Source organism: Lycium ferocissimum, chromosome 8 (assembly GCF_029784015.1).
Source record: "Lycium ferocissimum isolate CSIRO_LF1 chromosome 8, AGI_CSIRO_Lferr_CH_V1, whole genome shotgun sequence".
In the NCBI taxonomy this organism is placed as follows: domain Eukaryota; kingdom Viridiplantae; phylum Streptophyta; class Magnoliopsida; order Solanales; family Solanaceae; genus Lycium; species Lycium ferocissimum.
In genome coordinates this window covers 63,253,634-63,265,646 of record NC_081349.1, presented here as the reverse complement: position 1 = coordinate 63,265,646, position 12,013 = coordinate 63,253,634, and the positions used below count along the sequence as shown (strand labels likewise).

At 38.9% G+C, this 12,013-nt stretch overlaps 1 long non-coding RNA gene across 1 annotated transcript; it reads right to left on the bottom strand.

Annotated features, from left to right (window-relative positions):
- Positions 1–3,722: 3,722 nt before the first annotated feature.
- LOC132068819 (uncharacterized) lies at positions 3,723–7,199 on the bottom strand. The gene is made up of 3 exons (XR_009417530.1): positions 6,884–7,199; positions 6,415–6,685; positions 3,723–3,999 (listed from the first exon to the last, which is right to left on the bottom strand). It is a non-coding gene; the product is annotated as an uncharacterized LOC132068819 (long non-coding RNA).
- Between the last annotated feature and the right edge of the window lie 4,814 nt (positions 7,200–12,013).

The window sequence follows — 12,013 nt, the reverse complement described above, 5'->3', positions numbered from 1 at the left end:
AGTTGATATATGATATGGAGGAAGTCGTATAAATAAAGGAGATGTTGTCCAATTTTCTCTAGCTTTAGTCATGTATGCTAAGCTATCGATTTTCTAATGATAGTATAACTCTAATGAAGGTAGAAACGTGACCATTGAAGGAGAACGTGCAAGTAATAGAATAGTTGAACAAAAAGGTATGTAAGGCTAACCCTTCTTTCATAAGACATGGTTCCTTGGCCAAATATCTATTCTTCAATGAGCCTATGATGTCCTCCAATGATTCTATCTCTAAAAGCTACTAAGCTCATGATCCTCGATATGTTACGATTGTACTAAATTCCTTATATGATGAGTAATCCTCTAGGGATAGATGTAGTGAACGACGATAGTAATGATGCTAAAGATGCTTATGAGCTTTTATGTATATTTGCCTATGTATGGCTACTATGAAACCCCGAGCTTATATGGCCGGGTAGAATATATATATATATATAATGCGCGCGCACCACTGCAGTTGGGTACGGTTAACCCTGAGCCTTGGTAGGGCCAGGTATGTATACTCACCGAGCCTTGCCATGGCCGAGTATGAGAAACACCGAACCATCATGGTCGGGTATACTATGTAAATGATATGGATATGTATACGATATGAATATGAATATAAATACGAATATGCTATGAATATGAAAATGGATACGGCATGTAAATGAGTACGGGTATGAATACGGATACGGATATGAATACGGATAGGGGTACGGATGTATGTACACAATCACGCATTAGAAATGGAAAGCCCCTATGAAAAGCAAGTAAGTGTTTATGACGATGATACTACCATCTCCCATCCTATGCTATTTTTTATGTTGTCTATTATGCTTTCATAATGATGTTGATCATGCTTTACATACTCAGTACATTCTTCGTACTGACGTCCTTTTGTTTGTGGACGCTGCGTCATGCCTGCAGGTGGCCAGGGAGACAGGCTTGATCCATAGCTTTATTACTCAGGGACTACGTAGCGGAGCTCCATTTCATTCGGAGCTATAACTTTTGGTATTTATTCTTTTGTGTACATATTTATGGGCATGGCGGGGTCCTGTCCCGCCTATATGATATGACATTCTCTCCTTAGAGGCTCGTAGACATGTGTATATGGTTAGATGTATTTGGCCTTGTCGGCCTATATTTTGGATATTATTTTATTAGCCTCGTCGGCTTATGTACATTGTTGTGGGCATAGTTGTCGATGTTTCTATAAATGAATTGTTGTCCAATGGAATTAGTATGAATAATGGATGGAAAGCATGATTTAGCTATGTGGCTCACCTAGATGTAAATGTGAAAGTATGATAAGAGATGCCCGGGTGGGTTAGCACCGGGTGCCCGTCGCGGCCCTCCGGTTGGGTCGTGACAGACGTGGTCAATGCTAATTGGCGATAACCGGGTGACTTTCTAAATATTGGCATTTAGGAATTTGAGGGTATAAGGGTGTAACTTTGACTACTGTTGACGCAATAAAGTGACTTATAGGGATGACGTGGTAAACGATAAATAGACGATGATCGAACGACTCTTTTTTTTTTTTTGAAAACTTGGAAAATTTGGATTTTGATGTAAGGTTTCGGGGTCTTGGGGTGCGACTCCGGCAATCATTGGGATGTAGTGAGGTGATTTTTAGGAACGACGTGGTCAACAACAATTGGCGATGATCGGGCAATTTTCTTGGAATATTTGGTACATATGGACTTTTATATAAGGTTTCGAGAGCTCGGGTGATTTTTGGTGGACTTTGAGAAAGTTCGATTTTGGGTTTGTGTGCTTAATGACATTCTAAGACTTTGAAACCGAATAATGGACCATTCATGTTCAAAGCAAAACAGATGGATTTAAGCACATAAATCAAATAGGCACAAAAACATGTAAACAACATATATCGCGTCCTAAACATACATGTGACCTTTTTAAGCCAAAGGTAAGCCTATTCGATTTGAAAGATGTAGATGCCGTTAAGATGTCCCATTTGTCCCAAAATTTATACAAAAGTTATTGAATGGGGATACATGATAGAGGAATTGGGTATACAAAATGTCAGTCCCACGCAGGGGTTCAAATCCTAAACTAAGCCACCGTGGTTCCTCCATAGTCTTTAAGACTTTCCAAGCTCCTCGCGGATGAAGTCCAAAAAGTAAAGGAAAAATTCTCAATCCCAAGAACAAACGGTTCTTATAACGACATGTACATCCTTCAATTTTTTCACATAGTTGGATGCGGTGTCTTCGGGTCATAGACCATTTCGACACAACGTAGTCTTCCTAACGGGTTTAGATACGTCTAAAATATCAACCCCCCCCCCCCCCAATCTAGTTCATCTTTGGATCTGTCTTAGCTCTAATCCTAGGCTTATGCAAGAGTGGGTTTTTCGAATTGACCTTGGACCCGAGCGGACTACTCGGGGTGAACCGTTGTCGGCTGTTGGGTGACCGCACACCAACTTAACGTTCAACGTGTTCCAAAGAAAGGGTGTTTCGAGTTTTTTAGTGAAGGCTAGACCGCGATCCCGCGTGTCCCCTTTGAAACCATGTTTTTTGCCAGGAGTGGCGAAATTTATGATATGAATGCACGACAATTTATATTTTGCAAGAAAGTAAACAATTAAGCAAATAATCACAATTATATCACATTATATTTAAACCCTTATGGTTAGAACCTAGAAAATACCCAGCAGAGTGGCCATCTGTTACTGTTTACTTTTACGCTGGTGTATAAAAGTTACTAAGAGGTTGTTGGTGCTCTAATTGAATTTTATGTTTTTAGAGTCGCCACCTAATTTATTAAGGAAAATTAGGGAAAACCAAGTTAAAAGGGTTTATTCAAACAAAGAAAAAATCCTTTTAAACCAGAATTCGAGGTAAGGGTTCTGGTGATCCCCGATGAATGGTTTTAAGCACCGTACTATTAAGGATCCATATAATACGGTTGACCTTCGAGCTTCAATGTGTGATTAATGTGATTATTTGCTAAAATGTCTCTTTCTTGCAAAATTGTCATGCTAATATCATAAAACTCCACTTTTTGGCAAAATTATCTGTTAAGGAAGAAAAGTTAATTTTTCTTTGAGAAAATGTTTATAATGGATTAAATTAACTTCATTTCCGGACCAAAACACACTTAAGATTTTTCTTAAGTAGATTTTCCACTAATTTGGTCCAGTGTCATGATTCTATCCTTATATATATATATATATAGGGAAAAAAAGTATATCTCCCCTTTTTAGAAAATAGCATGAATATTATAAGTATAAATAAAGAAAAGGATTTCACTTATTTAGCCATTTTAGCTCATTTAAGGTCAACCATATTCCACAAGCCATCTTCTCCAACTTGGATTTAAGTGAAATTTCTTTTGTTTTATTATCTTTATGCGGGCCAAGGCCCAAAACGGTTTTTGAAAACAACTTGAATCATTTTTCTTATGCAAGGTTTCAACTGAGTTCTAAAGGGTTTCAATAATACACAAGTATTAAAAATAAAAATAAAATCAATGTAGACATAAAATACATGTTTACACAAAATAAAGCAAATGGGAAGAAAATTTAGCTTTTTCGGCCTTGGGCCCAAATCCTTTAGCAATCTTATGCTCTTCTAGTTCTTCTATGCTTTTTCTAGTTCTTCGTCCCCCGGATTCACTTTATTTGTACCTCACACAATGGAGAGAAAAGTAGTTAGTCAAAATGATTATGAACATAAAATTAACATCCCTCGGACTCGTATCAAAATTTGAGAGCTTTGATTACGGAGGCTCAGATTTATGCTTCTGAATTTTTGCTAGAAACCAAGTCAAGTCGCGGTTGCAAATACTAGTTTGCTTGTTAGCCATACTAGTTCACATCCATATGCTCGTCTATTTCTATCTTGTGATCTTATTTATAAGTATCGTCATTGCCTAAACCGAGGGATAACCTTTCCGGACAAGGCATGTCCTCAAATTGAATTTTCTCGTCGGCCCTTTGTGTAGTATCTGTTCGAATCAAATGTAGCATCTGATCATATTAGAGTGCAGCAGCAAAAGCATCAAACTATAGTATCTGTTCACACAAGTGTGGAATACCAAAGCAGTGTCAGCTATTCTCAACAGATGGCAACAGTATACTTCAAAGTATGGTAGCAGTTTCAACATAACAGCATTTGAACTTCAGCAAACATAACAACCCTTTGTCTTTAGAAAAGCAACAACATTTGTCCTTAAAGCTGCCTAAAATTCAACTCAAAAATGCAATAACAACCAGCTAAACATTGTAGCCAAAAGTACAGCACGTCGAGCCTCAAAGTGCCCAAAAATTAGCTCAAAGATTGCGATAGCAGCTAGCTAAATATGGCAGCCAAAGTGTAACATTTTGAGGGGAACATGCTGAGCATAACCTCGGCCCATATTAACATTAGTTCATCTCAACAAACTGGGAATCAAAGCGTGGTGGCCAGTCCTCTCAGAACACAACAGCAGCTCATATCAAATGTAGCAAGAGTCTCCTCGAGGCAGCAGCTATGTGTGACAATATTTTGCCTTAATATGAACAACTTATTTATAGCCAAAGTCGAACAGCAAAGCAGCAATCCATGTTTCAAAATGTAGAAGCAGAGTAGCAATGTGCATGTAGCTCATGGAAATATCACAAGGACATTTAGGATTTGAAAATCCCCAGTTCATGCAAAGAAAAGAAGGGGTGAAGAATGAGTATTGCAGCAAAGGGTAGTTTTACTGGAGTGGTAACAGATAGAGGGAAAAGTACTTCATTTGTTTAAAATTAACATAACTCATTCCCTGTTTAAAATTCAGTTAGGATGACAAAAGAGTCCAGTCTCAAAACTATCGAAAACAGCCCATAATATAACCGAAGTTCAGAAATCATAAACCAAGAGAAGATGAAGCTTAACTCCTAAAATTGGAAATCTTGGAGCCTACTGTTAAGTAGAAAACTTAATAGTTAAACCTTGGTGTAATTTCCAGAAAAACTGTGAGTATTTACTCAACCTAACAGACCTCAGAAAGGAACTTTAAGATTGATCATAAACGCTAAGCTAAACATCAAACTAAAAAAAAAAAAGTTCAGACAACAAAGGGGGTTCTTCCTCAATATACAATAGCACATTAATACAATGCAACCTTAATTTATCTTTTAAGAACAAGATTTGATTTCAAGAAGCACATAAGCAAAGGTCAAGTAAAAATCCAACAATTGAAACGAATATACTCATGAGTTAAAACTAAGTTTCTCCAAAGAATTTTAACCATACTCAAGTGGCACACAAAATGATTTAAAAAGGCAAAAATAAACCAACTAAAGATAGCAAGTTACTGTAAAGCACACACTAGTAGTTAGGTGAGTCGAAGGTAATTAGAGATGATAGATATTCCTTCAATTTTCTTTTAAAAGCAGGTTCTCAGATAGCAGTAGCAGTGTACTAACTAAAAACAGGGGTTTGAGACAGATAGTTTTTTCAAGATTTTGTGTGTGAGAGGGGTTGGAACCTCCCAAGAGGACATCTTAAAAGGGGAGAGGGGGCTGGCTAATGTTCTACACATAAATACTAAGAAGGAAAGATAAACTACTCGACCTTGAGCGATCAAATAAACTTCACATGAAACAGAAACATAACTGAAATTAAACTAACTTATTCTTTGAAGAATTAACCATACTCTAAATCAGATACAGCTAAAGCCTTGACACTTAGCAAAACTAATCACACCTGAGGTGTTTGTCCGCACGAAACTAGTCAAAACACAGATTATAACACACCATGTTCCCACACAGATCAGAACTTTCAGAAAAGTGAAATGATAGGAAGAAACTGATCTGAAACTACAGTGATCATCTATTCACACATGAACACACAAATGGATTGAAAAATATTACCCGAACATACATGCTTCAAGCCTTAAGCGTACTTGCAATACGATAACAAGTAGTTTCATCCTTCATTACTGTAATATCAAGTTAATTTCAGGCAAAAGATATACTCTGGTTACTTATGGGAAAGGAAGGGAAAAAAGATTCTCTCATGCCCTTTCCTTTAACAGGAACTTAATGACTTAAATTTTAGCACACATGGTCACGTACATGCTTATCTGAAGGGGCAAATAATACTGAGAATGACATGATTTATAAAGAATAGTAGGAAAAGACTGGATGCTCGGGCAAATCGCATAAGTAACATAAAAATCTCAACTTAAAAGAAAGGAAAACGAATGAACATAAAGAAAACTTACTATCTAATTTAAATGGAACTAAACTGAATAGAGAAGAAAACTACTCATCTAATCTCAAAACAAAATTAAGACTAAAATAAACTAAACTAACCTACACAGATTGAAGAAAAGAAAAGAAACAACACAACTAAAAATGAAAATAAAACTAAGACAAGAAAAGGGAATTACCTTTTTTCGATGCGGCGATGGGGGCGATGAGAGTTGACGATCACCTTCGACCTTTCACCAACAACGACGAACCGACTCAGAACTCGAAAAACTTTTAAACTTGTTCCAATAATTTGAAGAACACAGCTTACCAGAGAAATTTCTTGTTTTGAGCAAAGAGACTAAAACTTCTGGAACTTGGGGTGTTAAAACCTTTTTTTTTTTGGTTGTCCAAAAAACTCTCCCTTGAATCAAAAAAAAAATAAAAAAAAATGGGGATTCTACCAAATGACTAGGTTTTTAACCTTTCAAGCAATGTGGAACTTTTTGGATTTTAAATTCACTTTCAATTCCACTCCAAAATTCAAAATGAGTAGAAGAAGACAAAGATCTTTAATGCTTTTCTGCATTTTCAATCGAAAAGGAAAGGGAAAAGATAACGGGAAAAGAGAGTTACCGTTTCTTTTGTTGATTTGCTGGAGAAGGAGACAAGGGCGTTTAATTCTTTGCCCAAAAATAGGCGAACAACTACTATAGAGACATAAAGGAGCAAAGATTGTTAGCCAAAGATGGCTTTGTTACCGTTGTTCCAAGAAAAGGCTCATTAGCCTTCATTTTTGTGTAGCTTCTGTCTTTTTTTTTTCTTTTTTTTTTTTTTTTTTGAAAAAGGAAAGAAAAGGGAATTGGGGATTTTAATTGTGTGGACCGGGTTATGAATTGGGCTTGAGGAAACATTGGGCTGATTTGGAGATTAAAAAAGATGACCTTGCATTTCAATTATAACCTCCATTTGTAGAAATGGTCAAGTCAATTCAAATCAAAGCCAACCAAATTGAAATAAGCTTGAGATAAATTAAATATTCAACTAACTTATTAAGCTTCTTGACTTAACATAGTAAAATATTACTTTAATTTTTGACAATTAAAAATACCTACTAAATCAAACACTTGTTTTTTCTGCGAATTGATTTTCAAATTTGATAAAATAGACACAATTAATACTAAAATATTATGTAAAATATACATAATATTATATTAGGGCACTTTGCCAATGAAATGGCAAAAATGTCACCAAAAGCTGTTTTAGAAAGTATGTTTGATTTTCTGAATAATTCTTTTACTCTGTTTGTGATTCAAGAAGCTTAACTAGTTAATTTGAATTTTTGAAGGGAAAAATTGGCTGTCAACACTCCCCACGGTGACGAACTAGGCCTGATAAAGCCTTTTCTAAGCAAATCCTTCAGTCGCTCCTTCAACTCCCTCAATTCTGCAGGTGTCATTCTATAAGGAGGAATAGATATTGGCTTAGTATCTGCAATACATCGATGGAAAAGTCAATCTCTCGCTCTAGTGGAAGACTTGGAATCTCGTCCGGAAATACATCTGGAAACTCATTGACTCTTTGGAACAGACTGAAGGGTTGGTGGCTTTGCTTCTGTGTCCTAAAACCGGACTAAATGATAAATATAGCCCTTAGCAATCATCTTCCTTGCCTTGAGGTAAGAAATAAACCTGCTTCTTCGAGATGCTTTATTACCCTTCGACTCTAGAACTAGCTCTCCTAGAAACTGAAATCGAACTATCTTTGTCCTACAATCAACATTAGCATAGCAAGAAGCCAACCAATCCATACCCATGATTACATCAAAATCGATCATATCTAACTCAATCAAATCTGTTGTAGTACGATGATCACAAACTATAACCACGCAACTCCTATATACCCGTCTAGCTATCACCGGATCACCAACGGGTGTGGACACGTCAAAAGGTTTAATTGACTCGGATTTCACCCCAAACCGACCAGCAATAAAAGGAGTAACACACAATAATGTAGAACCCGGATCAATCAATGCATATACAACATGAGAAGACACTAATAGTATACCTGTCACAATGTCGGGTGAAGACTCAATTGATCCACCAATGCATAGACACTGTTTTGAGGACCGCTCAAACTGAGTGCTCCACCTCTACCTCTACCACGACCGGCTGGAGTCTGAGAAGTCTGCCCAGGAGGGTGCACGGATGATGAAGTACCGGCACACGCGACACACGTCGGTCAACCACACCTCTGCCACTCCTCGAAGTGTCCGCCCGGAGGGCGCACGGATGATGACGTACCAATTTGCGGACACGTCTGCCTACCGAACCACACCTCTACCACCTCTCAAAGGACAATCTCGCATAACATGGCCTGGCCGACCATAGGTATAACAAACATTTAGAGCCAAGCGACACTGCACCGCGACTTCTTAATCCTACTTGGGCACATCGGCAAAGAAAAAGGTCTTATCTCGATCGAAACCACCGTATCCGGGAACCGGAAGCCCCGAACTCTAAGCTGCTCAAAACGAGCGGGTCTATCAAACTTGGTCCCGGAATCCGTGAGCGGGGCGCACTAGGCTGGCCAACGAGCCGGCGTACGCAGAACCGGGGCCTCGGACCCCTTCCGAACTCACTATCGAATCTCGAAGATCCGGCCTACTTCCGGCCCATATCTGCTCGCTCACTCGACCCTCTTCCGTCGGCGCTCTTTAAGATTACGGCGTCCGAATGCGGGAACATCCATACTCCTTTGCACAGTGAGGGCATCAAGCAATCATCCATCAAATGTGGTCCCAATCCACTCAAAAACCGGTAAACACGGTCTCCCATGTAAGCTATGATAGCTTGACCATACCTAGACAATGAATTAAAATGAAAGCTATACTCCCGAGCACTCATATTCCCCTGTCTAAGGTTCAAGAACCTGTCAGCTCTGGCCCAACCAATTTTTGGCGGCAAATTATGTCGAAGGAAGGCATCTACGAACTCCTGCCATACTGGTGCAGGTGCACTAGCCCCTCTTGAAGACATCCAGGTATCATATTAATGAACAGCCACATCCCATAACCTGTAAGAAGCCAACTATACCGACTCAGTATGTGAAGCATGCATTACCCGCAACGTTCTCAGCATTCTATTTATAAAGTTCTGGTGTCCTCATCCAGCTTCGACCTAAAGAATTTTGAAGGACAGCCCTATCACCAAGATCAGTACCCTAACGTTTGGCTTGAGCGGCTACTAGCTGGGTCAATAACTAAATAGCCTCTCTCATCTCCTAGCCCGAGGCATATGGTGGAAAGGCGGGGGGATGAGGGCTCCTCCCATGCTCTTACGGAGCGGCGAGAGTATGGGGAGGTCCGAGATGGAACCTCATTCTGGGACTCGCCCTCTTCAACATCTATAGGCGGTATCCGTCCAGTCCTCTTACCTGCCACTGACTTGCCCTTCTCAGCGGCTGATGCTTTTCTCATCACGGGCATCGCTGAAATCATAACATATCGTCAGAAAAAGGGAACTCTTATAACATGGCTCTACCGCACGATATAAGATGAGAAAAAAAAGGTCAATCATTCCTAAATGTCCTACAGCCTCTTGTTTATAAGTGTGGCGTGCTTCACACCCATAAACAAGACTTTACTGGACACGACTCATAGACAAACCGTAGGACGAACTTCTCTGATATCACTTTTATCACGACCCAACTAGAGGGCCATGACGACACCCGAAGCTAGCCTACCGACTACCTCGAAACATACATCCCATAGTCATATCTGAGTGGGCCATGAAACTAACTCATAAGTATCATTATTGGAAGGGGCACATGCCCAAATATACTTGCCGACATGGCTGCCAAGAGATATATCAAAAATAAAGACCGAGGAGGTCATAAAACATCTAGCTGTACACATCTCTCTACGAGCCTCTACATAGAATGCATATCGTAGTAAGGACGGAATAGGACCCCGCCATGCCCATATATACACAAAATAATCATACCACTCTGAGTTGCAACTCCGGAATAAGTGGAGTGCTCCTATACCAACGCTGAAATGGCCGCCTAAGAATCTGTACCGTCTACCTGCGGGCATGAACGCAGTGTCCACAAATAAAAGGATGTCAGTACGGACAAAGTACTGAGTATGTAAGGCATAGGAGTAACATAAGAGAGACATAAGAAACTATAATGTAAGTGAATGCAACTGCGTATCGAGCATGTCCACGAGTAAATCACGTATATAATTACCATGCATCTGAACTACCTCTGAGGGCTGATGATATACATAAACTTTATGCATGCATGCATAAGGTCATACATATATATATGCATATGCGTATATAATGCCTGTTAAGCCTCTGTGAGGATCCCATCGTATTGTATCGGCCGACATCATCATCATCATCATCATCATCAACGTCGTATCATCATCATCATCGTATCGTCATATGCCCAGTTGATCAGGTGGTAGTGCGTATATAATGCCGTTACCTTCCCCATATCCCATATATATATATATATATACAATACATAATATACGTGCATATAGCGCCTGAGGGGTCTCGGGTCTAAATCATCATCATCATCCTCATCAACATCGTATCATCATCATCGTATCGTCATATGACCAGCTGAATATATATATATATATATAAATGCAATGAGATGCATAAACATGGTAGGAGTACAAGTGACTCTAAAGACCAAACTGGATCTAAGCAAGACTTTTTGAAGATAACTGTGTAGAGCATGAATCAATTGGGTCCTCCCTAATTCTAAGAGTGGAACATTACGGATTAACGTTACGTGTATGTTGGTTCACCAAGATCATGCCAAAGAAAGAGAGGAATAGCCTTACATACCTCGTCGTCTCCTTACTACTCAACGCCTACCCTCCCGAGTTTGCAAATCTATATTTAAGAGAATTCATACTAAGGTCAAGCCATTGAAACTCTCATAAGGTCAACTAAACTAATAATTGAGCTAACGAAAATCGGACAACATTTCCTTTATATCTTCTACTTCCACCAATCCTCCAAACAACACCCAAATATCAATAACAAAGTCAAAATTACATAGTTAAAAAATTATAGACAATTTACACTTAAATCAATCCAAAACTTTCTTTCAACTTCCATTCATAATCAACAACTACAACACAATACTTAATGACTTTCCCTACTATAATGTCCTCCACTTTTATGACTTACTATCCTCCAAATAAACTTAATATATGTAATAAAAGGAAGAGAATACCTTATACTTGAAGAACATCACTCACACAATCTTGTTCTTAAACCAAATCCACCACAACTTCAACTAAAAACAAGGACCATCATCTTTCATGAACTAGCTTAGGGTTTTGAAGCTTGGTTTTCACTTGAATTAGCTTAGGAGGTGTATGGATAAGTAGAGATGGTAGAGAGAGCTTGAAGAATCAAGAAAAATATGATTTTTGGGTGAAAATAATGACCCAAGTTGTGGCTCCTTTTAATTTATAAAAGAGAGAAATTTTCCACCGCCTTGCACTTTGACGGTCAACTTGATGGACTGTCGTTCCACTTGACGGTTCATCCTGTTGCACTGTCGTTGTGCAGCCTTGGTCAGAGGCTGAGGTGACTCAACGGTGGTGACTCGATGGTCCGTCATTCTGCTAGACGGTCGGTCCTTCTACCCGTCGAGTTACACAGTCCTGCAACTTAATTCGATTCGATTCGTTTAAACTCTAATCCTCTTGTAACTTATAAGTCATGAGCTTAAATCTTTGTATACATAAAATAACATACTCCACATCAT